The 21,329-nt window shown below is 43.1% G+C and overlaps 1 protein-coding gene across 1 annotated transcript in view; it reads left to right on the plus strand.

The window, feature by feature from the left end:
* The window catches only part of lrp1bb (low density lipoprotein receptor-related protein 1Bb), a 293,597-nt gene that overhangs the window by 48,821 nt on the left and 223,447 nt on the right, over positions 1 to 21,329 (plus strand). The window lies entirely within an intron of this gene.

Here is a 21,329-nt window from a genome sequence, read left to right on the forward strand (position 1 = left end):
TAACTTCTCTCAAGATATGCAAATGTTTGCTGAAAGTTTTGATGGGGACATGTGGACATCTCGTCTCATGACATATTCCATCCCTCAGTCGTGTGTAGAAGAGCTTTTAAAAATGTTAAAAATAGATGTTGATGTTCGTTTTGAACTGACTAATATGTTTTGCCGCCAACAGACTTTGAAGTAGTGTTTGGTGGCTGGGCAGGGCCATCTTACAATGCAAGTGTTGCTGGTAGGACAGTGTTTACCGGTACACGCCTGCTGCACGTCTCCATTTAGCGAAAGACTCTGGATTTGTTCTGTTACGTCCTGGAGTTGTTTCTGCCCTCCTAGCAACAAAACTTCTCTGCTCTTTAGGATTTAAACTCAAATGCAAATGTCAGTAAATGTTCGCAAAATGGAAACAAACTGGTGCTTTTTGATGCCAGAGAAAACTGACATCTCTCTGCTTGTGATGACGGAGGGGGGGGGGTACAAACAAATGAATGGTCGAGGCACGAAGATCCGGCCTGGATCGTTGCAGCCCTCGGCTGGCTGAGCAACGTCACGCAAAGCTGTTGGTCGTCCGTGGTTCTGTTGCTGGTCAGGAAACCCAGAAGCCCCGGGATAGCAACGGGGCTATTTGTCTTTGTTTCAGTCCTCAAATGCTTCATGAAGTCTTGGCAGGTGCGTTTCCCACAGCTTATTACGGCGAGCCTTCACAGTCCAACCGATATGACAAATGTCAAAGAGGACTCTGAACATCGAGAACAGCCAGAAACACAACAGGAGCAGCGTGTTTACAAATGTTCTCATCATTCTTGTTTTTTTAAGCCTAAATGACCTTCTGGTGATACTTATCATTTGTAGCTAATTACTCGTCTACCTGCATAAACAATCCTTTATTTTTTTTTTTGCTCTTTTTTTCCCACCCTGCAATCCAGACATTAATCTTTACACGCAAGTGAAGCACTGTAATGAGTTAGATAACAATAATTAAAGTTTGAAGTATGGGCTGTTGCTTCCACTAGAGAGAACACGAATCATCTAAGGTGATCTTTTCTAGGATTCTTTGAAGTCATTTTCAAGTCAAAAACTATATTTCTAAATGAAGGTATTTCCTCCTCCCATCAGTGGTATAGGCTGATGCGCGCCAATGACATCACCTCATCATGTAGTTCAGTTCAGTCGAGCCAAAGAGGAAAGCATCGGTTTTGCATAAAGTAATTCCACTGATCTTGCCGTTTGTCCCAGTGTTGATTCTGTGGCCTTTTAATCAGTGACTCTTCTATAATGCGCACGTTGCTGGTGGGACCGTGTTAACCGCTGCACCACTGTTGCACCTCTGTGGACCATTTTGATCCAAGGGATGCTCAGACTCGGAGCAAAAATCAGTTTTGGCTTATTTTAAGAGCGCATGCGTGAACGGATGCTTTAGTGAGCGTTCGTGGGTACCATGTGGACTCCCCACAGTGCAAACGGAAGTTCTCTTCACGTGTGGGCTTGGCAGCGATCTGTGTTTTCTTCGTCGTGGAGCAAGAGATAGCTGGCTTGTAAGAGTAGAAACCTCTGTGGTCCCATGCATCAGGTCCTGTCACGCTCCAAAAAGAAGTGGAGGCGTCAACACAGCCTGTAGTGATACGTCAAGCGTGTTTTTCAGTTATTTAAAACGCTAAATGCTCTCCAGAATGTGCATGTATGATGCTTGCTATGCTTTCAGCCTCTTAGTCTGGACCGGTGGACCAGTCTTTACCATGACACCTGTTGGTGGGACCATAACCCCCAATGAGATGGGCCCTTCCAGATGGATCAGCCGGACCCTGCTGGTCTGGAAAGAGACGTCATCGATGACGATCGGAGCATGTTAATTAACACGTCTCATTTTAAGGCTTATCTTAATGCAGGTAAAGATTTGATACTCTGGTTTGCAGATGTTCTCATATAATTCAGCGTATTTATACAATATTACAACGCTGACCAGCCATGGTGACACTCAAGCGACGCTGAAGCACAGTATTTTTTTTAACACTCGAAGCAGAAACGGGCACTTGAAGGGTCAGTCAACTTATAGCTATTAATATCATCTTTTATGTCACATAAGCAACTTATACTTTTTCGGTAAAGGTGAATGGTTCAGACACAAAGGCATTACCAGATGCTGGAGGCGAGGAAACGACGGGGTGTATCAAAACATGGAAGGAGCCTCTCAGTCTACCAGCAGAGGTTGAATCAAAGCATTTTTGTCTGTCTTCTTTTCAACCATTGGCTTGAAGGAGCCTGGGTGAATCAGGGAGCGAGCTTCCACTGAAGCTCCAGATGTTTCCTGACAGATGAGGTGACCTGTTTCTCATACGGGAGGTGAACTAGGATAAAAGAACGCGGTGACAACAACAACAAAAAACGAATCAGGTGACGTGCTCACTTGAATGGAATTACTGGCAAAACTGTCTTTTCTAAGCATGTCTTTTTATTCCTTGATATCACCTCCCTTAATTAGTTTGGACGTGTCTGCAAGAAGTAGCACGGCGTCTGTTTGTTTAAGTTCACCTACGTGTGTCAAACTTATCCAGTGTCTGTCAGTTAAGTAGGAGAACTGAGTGTATAAATATTTCATTAAGAGGTGTGTGTGTGTGTGTGTGTGTGTGTGTGTGTGTGTGTGTGTGTCGGGGTGCTAGTGGGCCGTTTCTGCGGAGGAACATCACTTGATTAGAACCATTCATTAAGTCTGAACCGAACCGAGCTGCGCCGCGCCGCGCGGTTGCGTCTCAACCTTTCATTTCATCGTCACATTTGACGAACCCGCTCCGCCGTCCCCGGTATATCTCATCACTTTTGTTGCACTAAACTGCCAAAACGATAAATTGAACTGGAGCCCCTTTAGCCTCATGAGAAAAAAACATTCAAACTACTTCCTTGTTAGGCACCAAAACAATTACTCCCACATTGTCACTATAGTTTCAACACTCAAGAGTTTTTCTTGCCGACGCACAGAGAGATTAACTAAACATGCAGAATATATTAATTCTAAACCTCTATCATTCCATTTCCACCCATCCCCTTGAGGACGCTCGTAGCTAATTTGCCCTTGAAGCTACATTTTCCTTGTTAAGACTGGAGGGCTTTTCTTTCATCTCAGCCTCGCCTGTACTGCACATTTGGAGTACGCCTGATGTATGTGCAGTTAACGGCCAAATGTAGCTTAGCATTGGGAGAAAATGTAATATTATTTGGAGCGAGGCATTATTTAATATACCCGGAATGCTATGTTGCGCTCACATCAGGTAGTGCAACATCCAGAAATGTTCTGCCGTCATTTTGCAGCAGCCATCCAAACAAAGCTTCGTCTAAGAGCTGTACATCGAGAAATAAAGGGCCATCTGTCACTCCTCTGTTGTTGGGAGGGTTTGTCACTAATAGGAAATGCTGACACTGGAAACCTCGGTGGTCTTGTGAATTGAGTCCAAATCTGCAGAAATGCGCTGGGGGGAGGGGGGAGATATGCCTTATTTATTTTAAGCTTTTCACAATAATAGTAGTCTAAGAAAAAAGATTTGTGTTTGTGAATAGAGATGTGATGGGATTTGCTGTTTTATTGATGCAAATCCCGCCTAAATACACATTTGCTGAGACAGATGTGATACTTCATTAGAGATGCTGCTGCTGCTGTATTTGCAAGTCCGACTGATATTAAATCACATTTATTGAGTATGCATGGATCCGTGGTGTAAATCTACAGTGTTCAGCTTTGTGATAAACATGAAACCTAAAAGGAGAATATTTCCTGGTATCACGATTGCAGTATTTCAGTGTGAATCTGTACTAGGGAGATATTTTAGAGGGCCAAATCTTTGTTTGATCAGACAGGGGCAGGTTATGCTGTGCTGAGGAAGGTGAACCCAAAGGGTTCAGGGTGCAGGCATCATTAGCTGGTGGATGTAGAACGGCAAAAGAACAGGGAAACATCTGATTAAGTCTAAGACAAAACATGGAACTTACCCTGCATTCGATTGCGAGTTTGAAGTCAATAATTCTAACTTTGTATTTCTGACATCGGATCAAAAGGCATCCCAGTGTATCGGCCCACAGCAATCGTAGTATTTATCAAGTCTTGTGTTGCAAGGATGGCTGACTACGTGAACAAAACTGCTGGAGTGAAATAGTAACGTTACTGCACGCTCCATGGATGTGCATCAACCACAAATAGACTGAACAGAAGTAGAAATGTGTGATACCAGTAATTTTGACTGCGTCCACACAGCTCCACGAGCAGAGTCAGGGCAGCCTGACATGAACGAGAGAAGATACCATTTACATCAAATTCAGGAGTGAAGAAGCCATATGAACCATCTCTGCTCTCAGGAATGAACGCTTTGCAAAAAAGGATTTAATATCTACATTGAAATAATCTGGCAAATTTGAAAACTTCAGAGAAATCAACAGATTTCTTGGGTAATATTTAAACTGATAAAGCATCAGCATCACCTTTATTCAGTACTCTATTTTATACGAACAAAGATGTAATTTAATACAACAAAATGCCCAAACTTCTGAATTGCAAACATTTATTTCTAATAACTGCAACTCAAAGTCAAAGCAGTGACTAACATTAGTAATGCTGTAAAACACCAAATTGACATTAGACAAGGTAGCGCGGTGGTGCAGTGGTCAGCACTGTCGCCTCACAGCAAGAAGGTTCCAGATTCGAGCCCCGGCTCCAGTACAGGATCTTTCTGTGTGAGTCTGCATGTTCTCTCTGTTCCTGCGTGGGTTCTCTCTGGTATTCTGGCTTCCTCCACAGTCCAAAGACATCAAGAGGGGACCAGATTAGTTCCGTCCCCCCACCTTGCTACTGGGTTGTGTGAGTATGAAAATAAATGTGATTTACTTATTGGAGTTCATATCAAAAAGAAGGGTACCAGGAGAGTGAAAAAGGCCATTTTTGGTGGCATGGTTGTAGTATTATTGGTGTATTTTAACTAATATGTTACATACATAACAAGGAATTACTACACATTATAGTCATAATATTACTATATAGAAAAACTGGGTAAGTAGGAAACTGTCACCTCACAGCAAGAAGGTTCCGGGTTTGAGCCCCAGCTGGAGCAGGGGGTCTTTCTGGGTGAGTCTGCATGTTCTCCCTGTTCCTGTGTGGGTTCTCTCTGGTACTCCAGCTTCCTCCCACAGTCCAAAGACATCAAGAGGGGACGAGGCTGATTGATACTCTAAATTGACCGTAGGTGTGGCTGTGAGAGCCAATGGTTGTCTGTCTCTATGTGTTGGCCCTGCCATGGACTGGTGACCTGTCCAGGGGGAACCCCACCTCTCACCTGAAGGCTGCTGGGATAGGCTCCAGGCCCCCCTACCCTTAACAGGATAAGAGGTAGAAAATGGATGGATGGACATGGTTGCTTTTAGAGTTATTCTTGCTGAAAGCAAGTAACGTGCCGCTGCCACCGCTAGCTGCATGCGTCCGGCTAGGACTACTAGCTAACGTTACTGCAGGGTAGGTTAGCTTCTTAAATTGCGCATTTGTCAGGTTTTAAGTTAATCAAATGTTTCACCGGGTGCTTCCACAAGTTTGGTTTTGACTGCTTCAGAGTATACTGTGTGTTGACAAAGCTGCAGGGTGTGAAATAATCACAACTCTCATGGTGTGTTGCATTCAAATTGAAAAGTCTCGCTCTGTTTCTCACCATTCCTTCTCAATCACCGTGATGAGATCAGGGACCAAAGTTTAGTTCTGATGGATTTTACATGAATCAGTTCTCTGTAGAACAGACGTGCTTTGAGTGCTGACTTCTTTACCAGACCCTTGACACAATAAAAGATGTGGTTGAACTCTGAGAAATCCAGTGACCTAGTACACGCTTTTCAACAAGTTACTGAAACTACACCTGTGGGTAATATTATCTTGGTAATATGATGCTGAAGCGCGATTATGGTGTATGGTGAAACTGTGTTTCTCTTGCTTTTTGCCTTTCTAAACATCCGTGACAGTGTTTGTCGTTGGGATTGTGGTTCAGGATTATGTTTGGGCTGCTACACTGGGGCCTGGTGGTGGTGTGTAGAGAGAGGCTGTTGTATGAGAGATGCCAGGTGGGAAAACATTTCATGCAGGAGGAGCAGGAACTCAAGTCACCTTGCCTGGGGGGGCTAAGCTTCTGCAGTTTGAGGAGTAACTCTGCGACGGTACCGAGGACATGGAGTCAGTGACTCATGCTGACCCCAGGCCAGTACACTCTATCACCTTCAGATGGCCATTTTCCCTCTGGTGGAGAGACACTTTGGCTGCTGGTGCTCACAGTCTCAGCTGTCAGGAGGGACGGCAGCATGTCTCCTCTGATCGAGAGAAGAAGAGCAAATGTTTGTTTTTACCTCCGAATATTCCAGTATTTTATTTCACAGCGTTTGCAGGTTCATGTAAAGTTTAAGAAAAAGAGTAAAAGCGATGCATGTGAGCAGAGGGCTAAAGCTCTTAACTTCTCCGTTTCCATCATTTCATCTATTTTCCTGTCGCGCTGACGTCAGCGTGACACTGATGATTTTACGCAGCCATAAGGGACACGCCCAGGAGTTAGCCATTCAGGGGAAAGTAGGCTTTGAGCAAGGGTGTGGGTTCCTTAAAGAGGCAGTGGTTCATAGCATCATAGCAATCTTACAGTAAAAAATATAAAGGATGTAAATGAGCATAATAGACGCCCTTTCCCACTGTAGTGGAAACATATAAGCATGTGGATGCAAAACAACTTTCTCCAGCTAAACTCAGAAAAAAACGGAATTAATCGTTTTTGGGCCACAGAAGCAAAGAGAAAGTGTGATCAGTCACCTTGAATCCCTTTCTCTTAAACCAGAACAACAGGTTAGAAATCTGGGGGTAATATTGGACTCAGATCTGAACTTTAACAGCCACATAAAGTCAGTAATATCAGCAGCCTTTTACCATCTAAAAAACATTGCCAAAATCAAAGGTATAGTGTCTAAACCAGACTTGGAGAGACTAATCCATGCATTTGTAGGTTCTGACGTACATTTGTAGAATTTGTAGGTTCTATGCAGTAGGTTAGACTACTGTAACGGCCTGCTCACTGGTATCTCTAAACAAGCTGTTAAACAGCTAAAATACATTCAGAACGCTACAGCTCGAGTCCTGACTAGAACCAGAAAATACGACCATATTAGTCCAGTGCTCAGATCTCTGCACTGGCTTCCTGTTGCTCAGAGAATAGACTTTAAGACAGCTCTGCTTGTATACAAGTCTCTTCATGGTCAAGCACCAAAGTACATTTCTGACATGTTAGACCCATATGAGCCCTCCAGGTCTCTGAGAACCTCAGGTAGAGGTCTCCTACAGGGGCCCAGAGTCAGGACTAAACATGGTGAAGCTACTTTCCAGTTTTCTGCAGCTAAAATCTGGAACAGTCTTCCAGAAAATGTGAGACAGGCATCAACTGTGACAATGTTTAAGAACAGGCTGAAAACTACTCTGTTCAGTCGTGCATACGACAGCTGAAAGTATTTTATCTGCACTCTTGTCCTTTTCTTCTCCTTTTCTTTAAATTCATGATTCTATTTATGTTTTCTGATTTTATCTGCCTTTTTGTGATTTTCAGATTTTTCTGCAACTGTAAAGCACTTTGAGTTGCTATGTGTATGAATTGTGCTCTACAAATAAACTTGCCTTGCCTTGCCTAGTTTCGCCGCCGTACGCATCGATGCTCGCTACCTTCAGGTGTCTTTTCAGACACCCGTTCAGGTGAGTGAAGGAGATGCTCCACAATGTCTGATTGTGAAGGAAGGAATTGTTTCCTGTGAGAATCCTTGGTGGTGTGTGTGTGTGTGTGTGGGGGGGGGGGTAGTTGAATACATCAATAACAAGCGGCCCTGTTTCTCTCACTCTGTTGGAGAGCATTTATCATACGAGGTCAGAGCAACCAAGCAATCGAAAATAGGGCAGATTTGGTCATCAGGAACAAAGTCCCGCTGAACTGGAAATCTCTCCAGCTCACAATAATGTGACAAAATGCCGTAACATCAGCCGCACTTTGGTGTGAAATTACTACAGCATGTTTGTGCCTGTGGTCATGAGCATGGCTGACGAATCAAATCAGGTATTAGATGGTTGTTTTTTTTTTCCTATGTTCTTATTTTTGGTAACTGTAATTGGAAAATGGAAGGAGCAAAATGTCTTAACCGTTGCATTTTTCTCCGTATGTTTGCCTGTTAGCAGACTGGAGATAATTAAAAATGTATTATACCAACAAAATCACGAGAATAAAAAGTTGGCATTGTGGGGTTTTTTTTTGTTGTTGTTTTTTTGCGAATGTCAAGCTTTCAGAACCCAAATTACATAGTTCAAACGAAGTTAGAGGTTCGCCGTCCTGGTATAATATCATTCTAATGCACTCACTTCTGCAAAATCATGACTGGCTGACATTCCAGGAAAATTGCAGAGCCCCAGAAGCACTTGACCTGATGGGAACGTCGGAACCCATCACGATCTGCTCGAGCAAATAATGACATTAATCAGAGAAACCGTCCGAGCCGACTGGACTGCTGTTCTACAAATGGCTGCATGTGTGGAGGAGGGATTTTATTTACACTGCTTATTGACAGAAATAACAAGTTTTATGTACACTTAGAAGCGTCTTAAGTGGAGTAACGACTGTGTATTTTAAAGGACTGTTTGACATGGCAGGGAAGAACCGGAACCTCTCTGCACCGGCCTCCTGGAGCTGTGTGATGAAACGTACTTATTCATCTGTTTGTCAGCACCCTGTAAATCTTATCTTGAGAACATCGTCTTGTTATTTTTTTACATTTAATTTACTCAAACCATTTCCTTGAATGGTTAGGCTTTATTGTCTTACTTTTAATATTTTTGTGAAGCATTTGGTTAATTAGGTCTTTGTGAAAGGGGCTATACTAAATAAACATTGTTGTTATTGAGTTATTGGAATCTTGCCTGTCAAAGGCAGACCAGTGCTAAAAAAACAAAATGATCTAAACTGCCATGAGAAAAGGTAAAAAAAAAACAACATCTGTTTTAATTGCATTTTCTCTGTAATATAATAACCGAGGAGTAAGTGGTAGCTTAATACTTAACAAGGAAAAAAATGTACTGCAGAGTCTAATTGTCACTCCCGCTAGGAACCAGTAAGTATTTATACAGATTGAAACAGTAAAGTTACACCTTCATTTCCTGGATCTCAGGGAGCAGAGCACAGTTTTTAAAGCCTTTGAAAACTTCTGTACTTGTCTGGAGGCCTGATGCTCAGATTAAGACTTTAACGTTTCTGACGTTTACATCGTTTATCCTTGGCCGGTTAAAACGAGCGGGGACGGTGTTTCTGACAGATTAAACAACTCAAAAACACACCGTTATGAAAGCGTTGACTCATCATTTCCCTGGCATTTTCCTTCATCCTAGGATTTTTTTGCCTCACAGCGAAGCTGGCTTGGAGCATACTGACATACGTCACTGACTCCAGCCGGGCGTTGGGCGTGGCGGTCCACACCTGCTTCCTCCGCAGACGTTCGGTGCAGATGAATTCGCCCTGCACACAAGTGAATCTCTCCCAGGACTGAGCTAAGACGGCTCCCTGCGCCTAAATCATTCAGCTCATGAGCTTTAACGGGGGTTTTACATCTTGTACCTGATGAGGTCTTTATCGCGGCAACATTACCACTGTCATTTATTAATTATGTATACATTCAGGTGTTGACACAATGTTGCCTCGGGAGTTCAGGGAAGAATATGTTAATGTGACTGGATCTGCTCAATATTTAACTCTATTCCTCCGACTCTCCTCATCTCACCATCCATATCTTGACATGGACGTGCGGGGGGGGGGGGGGGGGTTCCTGGTAGTGATGACGACACACTAATTAAACAAACTCTCTGAAGAAAGCAACAGTTTGACAACTGGGAGGGTTTTATAAGCGTAATCCGGTGTCGGGCTCCAAGTCTCCGTTTGTTGTTGCAGCGCTGAGGTGGTGAGCTGCGCACAAGTGACACGTTGCTATGGCAACAATCACCACAATCCAAATACGTCAGGTTCCTGCAGTTTTCTGACAAATTTTCACTTGTGCTCTCTCGATTTTAACACAAATAACCGTACTTTCTCCTCCTTCAATTTCAAAAACAGTATTGTGACTTTACTTTTGACGCCTTACAGACCAAAAAAAGAACCACTAGGGTGTAGATAACTTGCTGACACTCCGACGTACGTGGCAGCAATGAGCACAAACGTCAGATACCACTTCCCAAAACCTGTAAAGGAAGAGGAAGAACACATCCACCATAACCACAGGTTAAAAAGAAGAATGAGTTATGGACGCCAGTGTAGAGAAGGTGAGTTTATCTACTTTAGCCACGCTGGAGATGTTAAGACAGTGAAGCTCTCACAAAAACCTTGAACATTCACTGTTAATCTGCAGCCACGAACGGACGTTTCTGTCTCAATCATGATCGACTCTCTTAGAGTCTTCATTTGGCAGGAACAAGCCTCTCCCACACTGTGTTGGTTTCCATGGTGACGAGCCCCAACCCAAAATGGAGACAGCTCCTTTTTGAAAAGCTGGAATTTTGTGGCTGCACCAAAAAAAAAAAAAAAGAAGGCCCGAATATGAAGCGAGTACATACGAACACTCAAAAATCAAAGCTCCAACTCTGAAAAAGATTTTGCCAGTACAGAGACTGAGTTAGAACAAGATTGATTAGCTACGCGTCCATTTTGACGTTTTTTTTTTCTGCGTGTTTTTCTGTTGTACAACAATATGAATAATGCCGTTTGTGTTTACTTGGCGTGCAGGGGACTTAACGGCACAAGAATTTTTTTTTTTTTTTTTAAGTGCTTCAGGTGGGACAGCTTGAATTTTTAATGACGTTCTCATGTCTGGTGTTGTCTTGTCGGGGCTGTGAAGTCCCAACTCTTAGTCGAGCATCGTGAAACAAACTCCAGCTACAACGGCCTGCACTTGAGAAATAACCTGCAGCAAACATTCTGAGGTCTCTGACAGCCGAGCCGAAACAAACCCAAGAATAACCACATGCTACATTTTATTTACCAGTAAATGACATTTAAAGAGAAAGTTTTTCTTCCCCTTTTTTAGTTTCTCATTTCTGTGTTTTGCAGAGGAGTTTAATTTATCAGAGGGATGGATTACCGAAAAAAGAGCCAAAGGTGTATTTTCTTCTTTTTTTTTTAACATTTCTACAGCCGTACACAAGTTTTCAGCTATTCTGTACTCGTTATTATGACTTTCCCCTTAAAGGCACAGTTTTTTTCTTGTCTGAATGAATATCTGACACTGCAAAACAATCAGGGTAGTAAAATGAACTTTGTTTCTATAACACAGATACAGATGTTTCACAAAAGTAAGAAGGGAAAACAAAGAATAATGGTTGATGGTGACAATGAACTTAACTGATAAAAGCAAGATGATACAAATCTTACCAATACTCTTAAGGTTTTAAGCTATTTTTTAAGAATACGTGGACTCCTTGAACCCGACTGGTGCAGGCAGAGCGTTTGACAGACTTGGACCGGCCTCACGGGCTCGATCAGTACGAGTGCTCGGGTCCGACAGGAGACTCAGACTGTTAAAGCTACGAAGCAGATATTTGGGCTGCTCAAATTTTGTTCATTGTAAGTAACATGGAAGTGCTAACATCTTTAGCATGAGCACTGCTAAGTTCCCCCAAGCTTCGGTCAGCGACTACAGGATGTGACTTTCTCACGTAGCGGATCTGGACGGCTGCAGAATGGAACGCACGCGGGCGTGTTTATAGCCGCAGTTTCCCAGCTTCCACTGGGTGAAGAGCGATGACTCCATGGATAAAGTTGCTGCCCTCTTTGTGCCACTGTGACACACCAGATGATGACCTCCAGTGAAGGATGTAGAAACGTCACCTTTTCAGGAACAAAGTATTATTACAAGACAGACCAGCTCTTTTCAAATCAAATAAAAGAAACTTGAAAAAGAGGCTCCATTGTCCTCCAAACCTCCTGTCCAAGTACCATCGCAGTCGAATTTCAAGTTTCTATTCAGTGAATAAGTAGAATACCCACACAAAGTGCAGAAGCCTCCCTTTACCTGACATGTTTGAAAGCTTTAAAGCCTTTCCCATCTAGCAAGAATAGAAATTGCTGTAATTTGCCTTGCATAGTTTGAAAGCTCCATTTTCGAAGCAGGAATTGCTGTAATTCCTGACCAATGAACAACACATACAGCTAAAGTGTGTCAGACAGAATGGGGGAAAATAACAGTGCAGGACAAAACAAAGAGCGTGGCGGGAGACGCCCTCAGCTGTCTGGAGATTACTGGATACTGTTGTGACTCTACTTATTTAACACACATTTTAAAGTGGTTTCAACCAATCAAGTCACATGTAGGGGGAGGAAGAACGAATGTGTGTGTTTGTATCTATCTATATGGAGATGTGTGTGTGTGTGTGTGTGTGTGTGTATGCTTTTGCATTTTTCTGCTCGAATTCTCTGAAGTACTCCTATGTTCTTTTTATTCACAACACATGAGAGGCAATTATTGGTGTTAATATGTTGTTCTTTTGGAGGACAGCAAACTTTCCAACTAGCAGGCTTCGCCCCTTGATGGAGGGGTGGAGCGTGCGAGAAGGAAAACTCCATTTTACAGAGATTATTTTCTCCGGTTTGGACTACAGCTCGAGAGGCTACGGATGTCGGTAAATGCAGAAAGAAGGTGTTAAACGGTCATAATTGTCGTCTTACTTCATCTTCATGGCCGCAGTTTCCTTGCTGTACTTTCCACATTGTGTCAGTGGAGAGAGAGAAATGGAGGGAGAGAGAGACTTTGTGGAGAGGCTGTTGGGGTGGTCCTGGTCCTGATGGAGCAGTAGGCTGGCTGTGTTTGGTCCCTTGTGCTGCAGCCCCTGGCCTGTGGGCCTGGTCAGAGGTGAGATTTCTCTCCATGGAGACTCTGCAAACTTTGTAGCGAGCCCTCAGGGAGAAATTCATCTTCTGGATCATTCTGAGGAAGTTTATCCTCTGGTGAGCTCGTTAGATGAATGTGTCTCCCTCTTCAGGTGGCTGGTGATGGTGGTGCCCAGGACTTCACACCACCTTTACATGTGTGTGGATAGATTGTTTCCCCAATGTTTAGAAACATACATCCTCTCGCAAATGAAGCAGGTTGTGAAGAATAAACTATGGATACAGATGACCAAGCTAGTAAAGGAGGGGCAGCACTGAATAATAGTTGCAGAGTTACAAGCCAGAGTTTGATATCTGGTCTGGATCCTTGTCCCACTCTGTAGAAGAGGAAGAAGCCTCCAGGAGGACTGGGATCAGCTGATTGGAGCGCATCTCGCTGTCAAATCTCTACTTTCTGACTTGTTTTATCGTTTGAACACATTGTTCCATCATGTATTCACTTGTGTAATGAGCTGAAGTTCTCACATCAGTCACAATAATGATGTGACCAGTCCAACCTTTGTATGCGCCTACTGTGCCCATTTCATTGTGGTTAAATTGGATATCTTGGAGTCCATAGGTGGGTCGTTACTCGGTATCCGGCCGAGGAAAGCTTAAGTGAATGCGGTTTTACAAGTACTGCTTCAAATTAAGAGTACACTGTTTATAGAGCAGCAGAAAACAGAAGAAATGTTTGAGAAAGTGGTTCCTTCTTTCCTTTTTCTTGCTGCTTTGAAACCAGAATAATTCTGAATCCATCTATTGCTTGTTATTAGAGATCTGGAGGGCAGTAATATACCGTGGCTGCATCTCGCTGCAAATTAAATGAAGAGGACTCCATGCATCATTGAACACACTCTCCTCACACAGCGTCCCAGCTGGGTGTCCGATAGGGGCCAGTGCGATGAGCAGGAATAACGTGGCAGAACCAGCATGATTTGTCCTGCTAGATTTGGCTTCCTGTATCACATAATGAGTCAGCTAATAGAGCTGCTAATGTTAGCTGCACGGCTAACTGACCTAATTGTCCTAGAGCAGCTTACTACAAGCAAAGCTCCCTGACCATTAGGAAACTTTATAAAACATTCTTAGCACTGGACTTGCTGTCTTCAAACTGGGCTCAATCAGGCTCTGAGGATGTGGTTGGTCCCAGTCTGGCTGGGTTCACTGGGAGGCTGCTGAGTCCGTGCCATTAGCAGCAGTTAGCAGTTGCCTTAGCAGCAAGTACTCTTAAAGCGCTCCGGAAAATCAGAATATCTCTGAGAGTTGAGGCTGAATAGTCACGTTTGAGCCAGACATTCATTGCTGTCAGGGAAGGGAACAATCCACTCTCTGGTTTGACCCAAAGCAGTGAGTCAGGTCAAGAAGTTGTGTTTTGTTTTGTTTTGCTCACTGGGATGTGAAAGTAGAACTTACAGTAGGTCTCAGGTTAGCAATGGTATACTCTCATTATGTAACAGCTTTCAACCAATCAGGGAGATTTCAACCAATCAGATTTTTACTTCCCATTTTAAGAATTGGCTCATTATGGCCTGTGAAGGGTTAAAGTGTTGGAAAACCTCTCGTCATTAAAACACACACTGACCGAAAATCTGTACGAACTGAGGCAGCTTCTGCAGTCAAGGATCGGACTGCCAAGGTCTCCCCTGCCACCTGTCCCCGACCCCTTTGGCTCCTCCCATCGGTGGTGAGCCTATCGGAAGGGGGACCCATGTTTTCTCTCCGGGATTTGCCTGGCCGGGCCCCATGGGTGCAGGCTCTCTGCTTAGACTGCGTCCCCCTGCAACCCGACCCCGGGTAAGGGGAAGAAAATGGATGGATTGATGTACGGATTGAAATATTTAAAATGCTTATCATACCCAATATGCTCTATTAGATATAGTTTGACTGAACAATTAAAAATGATTTACATCCAATCGTAAATTGACATTATTTACACCTTCACAGTGGCACCTCTGGATTCTTGTTCACTTTATCGACGTGTAATTCACAACAGTTCCTGTAATCCAGTCACCGATGGATTTTTCTCTTTGTCATTTCATACCACATTACGTTTAACTCACTGCTGCTCCCTCAAAGCTTTACTCTACGTTGCCATGACAACTTATTACTACTATGTGGGGCGGGAGGGGAAGGGGGACCCCCAACCTCTGTTCTGATTCATTTCGGCTATGCAGTTCTACTCTGTATTCCATACACATAAACACACACATACACACACTTACTCCCTCACTCTTCTAACTGCTAACAAGTACCATGGGTCCCTGTATGACAAAGCCAGTCAGCCAACTCTCTATGAATTCTTTGCTTTTCTCGAGGAAAAAAAGAAAAAAAGCGTAATGAGATTTTGAAGTTGTGTGCTGTTCCACTCTGCTGCAGCACTCACATTGTTCACGGCTGTGTTTTTGTTGTTGTTGTTGTTGTTGTTGTTGACGGTTTAATAGGGTTCCTAAAAGGTCACATATGCTGTTTTATTCCATCACGCTATATTTTCAAGCATATGTGCATTTTAACCTAAGTCCAAAAGCTGTTGACAACCTTGTTAATTAGCTGCATAAAGGTCACACACCCAGTAACGAAGCACTGTCCTCATCATCGTCCTGGGTAATTGTACGAAGCGATCCCGGAGGCCTACACACACTCGTTTGTACTGGACATTATTTAGATGTTATGATGACACATCAAATGCATTTGATCATTTTCATAAAGAGCCGAGTCGACCTGAAAGCTCGCAGCGTGTGACGATATTAAAGTGCTGTTTAATACGAGTGACAACACGACATCGGATGAAGTGAAGGTGATCCGCCATGCAGTTACAATGTGGCGTTAATTCATTCTCATGTTGGAGAGATCGTTGCTCTTCCGTGTCAAAATGCCCTCGTAATCTTTGCATGTCTGTCTGTCTTGCATGCTAGGGCCCATTTGATGACCTTTCTCCTGTTCTTTTTTGGGGGGTTCTCTCCCTTCTCCAAATGCCACATGTTACAAATCGCAGTCACAGAGCAGTGCAGCGTTCAGAGAGAGCAGGAGAGGCTTAACAATCTCCCATTTCTCATTTCATCCCTCCACCTTCCGCGTCAGACACACCAAATTGATTTTAATCAGGCAATAAAGAAGATCTGATCCTCCCTCTGTTGACTCACTTTCATGCCCCAAGGAGGCCGACCTGATCGACTTTTCTAATGGATTTTAGTCATAAATGCCTATAGCTCCGTTCAATACAGCCAAGCTCTTTTCATTTTAGTTGCATGGATGCTGTTTTAGTGCTTGCACTGAGGTTTTAACAGTTTTAATTTATTAAATTTCTTGATCCTTTAATTCCCGTCTTCCTGTCAGGGATGCTCAAGAGGAAAGACGTCCATGTAGGCCTGATAATGTTAGAGTAAGCTTGTTCTGGTGGCTGATTCAGAAATCAGCTTGAAAACACGCACACACACAAACACACACACACACACACACACACACACACAAGCTCCAAAGATCCAGTGAAATACTGAGGTGTCTGACAGTTCTTTCTTGCAATTTTTTTTTTCACTTCAATTTATAAAGTGATGCCCACTGGATCTATGTACAAAATACCAGAATCACTGGTGTGGAGGTGTTTAAGGGATGAAACAACATCTAGAACTCTGCTCTTATCGATTTGTTGAGTTCAAAAGTAAACTTCTGAAAAATGCTTCATATTTTAATGATATGAGTGCTGTGGTTGAGGTCCAGTGGGGTAATAGTTGGGTTAAAAAGGTGTTATCATGGACTCAAATGGGAAACTTTATTTTTGGTTGCCCATTGACATTTCACTCTTGCTTATTTTTGCTGTAAAAAAAAAAAAAAAAACTCGCATTTTCCCCATCTAACCTTTTTATGATTTAAATTAATGAGTTTCTAACATAAACCCAGGGTGGGTTTCTTACCTCGCCCGTACATCTACTTCATTAAAACTGTAAATATTGTATGTGTGTATTTGTGAATGAATGACTGAATGAATGGATGAATGGGGAGAGAGCCCTAACTCCCTGGTGTGTAAAAACACCTTTTCAACTCGTGTCTGGCTACGAGAGATAAACACACACGTACACACACACACACACACACATCCATCCATCTCAGCCTGCCTCCTTAAGCTGACACTCCTAGTTGACATCGTCTGATTTCTTCCGTCACTGTGGTCAAGCGCGCCCGATGGCATCTAACTGAAATGTCACTGTAGGTAATTTTGGCCGCTTGCATTCCTGACCTATTCTGTAATTTGTCCTGGAAGGCTGGTGTCCCAGCAGCAAAGACCCAGGGACGGAGGTTTCTGGCAGGGACACTTAGGAGACCTCCAGTTGGATCACAGGCTCGTCAAGGTTGACCTTCGAGGTCCCTCTCAGTTGTCCTGTACCCTGGAGCACTGTGACACAGTTTACCTAGAAATACTTGAATATGTATTTTTACCCAGGCACCCTTGTAGCTGCTGGTAGCATGTGTACCACTTCTAAAGGTTGAGCTCTCCGTGCCTGGGCTGGAAATGATCTTTCCTGATACAGAAAATCGGATTTAATTGGCAGAGATGTTGTGCATCGTGTTCTGGGACCTATTTTTTGTGGGGGGGTTTTTCTGCAAATTAATGAGCAGATTTGAAAGATACTGCATGTTAGGTTTTGTTGTGATCGATGTACGTCTGCCTGACATAGTGGAACCGGTCGGTCCTGACCAAGTATTCCTGGTTAGTTGACTTTTTCCTCAGTGACTCAGATATGGTGAGGTTGGAGATGAACTAAGTTCAATCTTTGCATAGTTTCACAAAGCAATGATTTTCCTGAAGTGTAGTGTTCCTGGAAATGTTTGCATCAGTACTGTAATCACACACCAACGTGTCATTGCGTTGACCGCAGCATGGGTGGATGTGCGCTAATTGAAAAAGCTAACAAGGCTAGAAACCACACGTTTGCTCTGTTTCCCCCCTCCTCTAAAAACGTTTGCATATAAACTTAGAATCCAAATCACATCTTTTTTTCTTTTTTTTCTCTGCAGGGCATTAAGATTGTTCTTCCTGTCTCACAGCTTTGCATAGGAACCCTGATATTTTTGTCCCCCCTCTCTTTAAGGACCTATTAATGGAGCCAGATTATTCTTTGCTTCAGGCCAATATGTGAAAAACACTCTGTTCTCAACTTTGTTTAACAAGTAATATGCATTGTTTATCATTTCCTTACTTTTATTAGCCTCAGAACCTGCGGCGGATACTGAACACCGGCACCCCTGTACATAAGCATTTCAATATGAATACATCCTATAATTGCTATGTATTGTTTCGTGAAATGGCACTATAGCATTTCAGTTTCTAGTGAGGAGGAGATGTTTTACCCACATCGCAAGCATGAATCATATTAGAGGAAAATTTAGCAGGAGTAAAGAAAAGAAAACGACACTTGTGAAGGTGTGACTGCGGCATCAGGAGTCGTCTGGCTTCTCTGCTGTATGATCCTGGTCGATACCAAACGCCGCTAACCTCGGAGGCAGCTGAGATTTCAAGCTGTTTAATCAAGCAGAAATCTCTAATCTCTGGTGCACATGTGCAGATATGTAACACTCGCTGGATTAGGAATGAGGAGTCCCCTCAGCGCGTGGAGCTGAATGTGTTTGTCTTACTCACCTGCTGATTCTCGACTTCACTCACCCACCAGTCGACCGTGTTCTGACACTTCGCCTCATTAACTTTACTCACTCGATTACTTCTTTTCTTGACTGTGCAAAAAAAAAAAAAAACCCAAACAAACAAAAAAACAACACAACTGCTGGTGTGTGTGTGTGTGTGTGTGTGTGTGTGTGTGTGTGTGCACGTGCGTGTGCACGTGCGTGTGAAACAATAGAAATCTGAGCAGAAGAACCATCACGATCATCTCTTTGTAGAGACGAATGCATGTGCAGTCCTTAACTCAGTCCAAATGGTCATGCTGCCTTTACTGTCAGACCGTGTGTTTCTGTGTGTGTGTGTGTGTGTGTGTGTGTGTGTGTGTGTGTGTGTGTGTGCACGTGCGTGTGAAACAATAGAAATCTGAGCAGAAGAACCATCACGATCATCTCTTTGTAGAGACGAATGCATGTGCAGTCCTTAACTCAGTCCAAATGGTCATGCTGCCTTTACTGTCAGACCGTGTGTTTCTGTGTGTGTGTGTGTGTGTGTGTGTGTGTGTGTGTGTGTGTGTGTGTGTGTGTGTGTGTGTGTGCTGAGAGGCACATAGGAAGAGACATGTTTCTTCATTCCTAATGGAACGGAGCTAATCTGATCCGCGTAAGCCGACTCTCAGCCGCAACTCAGAATTCATTGAGGATTAAAGTGGAAAACTTAACCATAAAGGGCAAGTCCATCTTAATCACATGCCTCTGTAGCCGGACGGTAAGCAATGAGACAGAAATGTCACATTAGCAATGCGAAGTGCTTCATTGCAGCGGAGAGACCCTCACACCAAGGTGCTGTGCGCTTAGTTTGACATAGTTTTATCCAACCATCCATCCATTTTCTATACCACTTATCCGTTAAGGGTCGCAGCTGGAGCCTAGTTTGACTTTTTATTCTTCATATTTTGGTGAGTCCTTTTCCTTTTTTTTTTTAAATTTACACCATCTAAATATTAACTGTTTAAAATCAAAACATTGCAGTTATAATGTGAATACTGTATGATGACTAACCAGACTATGAGAAAAGAAAATGCTGAAGGAAAAAAAAACAAAAAAAACAACAACTCTCAGTTGTTTTCAGAGCTTTTATGGTTCCATGGGAAAATTCACGCTTATCACTTATTTTTATATATTTGATTAATTTTTTTATGGCTCTAATTTAAAACATTATATTTTAAAACATTAGAATTAAAATATCTCTGAAGTTTTTCGTTTTTTGGCAGCTATTTTGTTATTTTCATTTTTTTTAATTCATGATAATTAGTTATTTCTAGTCTCAAAGACGATCTCCAGGGTTCTAGTGTTAGTCTCTGAAAAGGACCGAGCTTCATTCATGATTACCCTAAATGTGTCCCTTGAGGGATTTTTTTTTTTTTTTTTAATTTGAGGTTTCAGCCATTTGGGTTTGATCGGTGTTGGTTTTTATCTATTTTTAGTCTTCAAAATCCAAAAAACTGGAGTCAACATCTTTAAACTAGTTTAATAGTGTAGTAATAGTGCAGTGTTCGGACATCCCTCCCCTCTCCTCCTGTCTCCTGGAGAGTATTTATATTTTTAATTAATCAGTCAATCAGTTCCAAGGTTTGACGCTGGCCATGAAGTAGTTACGTAACGGACAGCTCACCTGTCGTCTGTGCCGGTGGCGGCGTCGGCGGGGGTACGGTGGGGGGGCCGTGAAGGATGTGATCCCTCACCGTAACAACCCTCAGTCAACTCAGATAATGCAGTTTAATCTGGAGGCTACACCCGAGGCGCTGACATGCCCCACAGAGACTCGGCACACATGGGACAAACTCGGTGGCAACCTTGACAGGCACTTCACCCCCCAGTAATGGCAAAAACCCCCGCCTGCTTAAGCAGCTATTACTCCACCTTATTGGTAATCATGACATGAAGTGAGGTATAAATCCCTCCAACTGCTGCTGGTTAAGAACGAGGAGCACAGTTATCAGGTGACCTTGGATGGAGAACGGAAAAGGGGGCCAGGTGGGGGAGAACGGGGGTGCACTATTATTGGCAGTGTAATGACACATTTTCATGCAAATGAAATTCATGTCGGAAGGCCACATTCAAACCCGTTCTTGGGGAAAATACTCCAACTCAATCATCGCTCGCGGAGATGACGGTACCGTCGGTTAGCAACACGCTCACGTCAAGCTAAGCTGCCTTCTAGCGTATCTGCACATGACAGGATACATGTGTATGTACTGTACATGTGTGACAACCCCTGGATACACAGGAGTCATGTTAATACCTCTGACAGTCTGTCATTCTGGTTGTGGAGCAGACCAGAGCAGACACTGAGATGTGGCGTGGGTCCCTGTGTGTTTAGGCAGCAGCTGCTTCTTTCTGCCCTGGAATGTTCTTAAATTGCACTTCATATTTTAGAAGGTACAGTCTGTGCTCACAAGTAAACTATATCAGTATGAACTCTTTAATGTGATAGCGCTTTGTGCTTTTCATAAACGTGTATAACCCTTGACGTCATTGATTAAAAAAAAAATTGTTTTAAAATCAACTGAGTTCAGGACTGAAGAAATAATTAAACCCATACAAGTCAGGAAAATGAATGGAAAGCATTTCTGTCTAGATTTCACATTTACGACAGTGAATGGCGACCTGAATTTCTCTGCTTATGTTCACACAGACATTTCAGTCGTGACAGTTTTCCTCTGTCACGTACTTGTATTAGTGTGAATGTGTGTGAACCCTGAGTGGAGCTGCTCGGCATGCAGACGG

Source organism: Aulostomus chinensis, chromosome 12 (assembly GCF_037954235.1).
Source record: "Aulostomus chinensis isolate RoL2024-O1b breed Wild chromosome 12, RoL_Achi_v1.0, whole genome shotgun sequence".
Classification (NCBI taxonomy): Eukaryota; Metazoa; Chordata; class Actinopteri; order Syngnathiformes; family Aulostomidae; genus Aulostomus; species Aulostomus chinensis.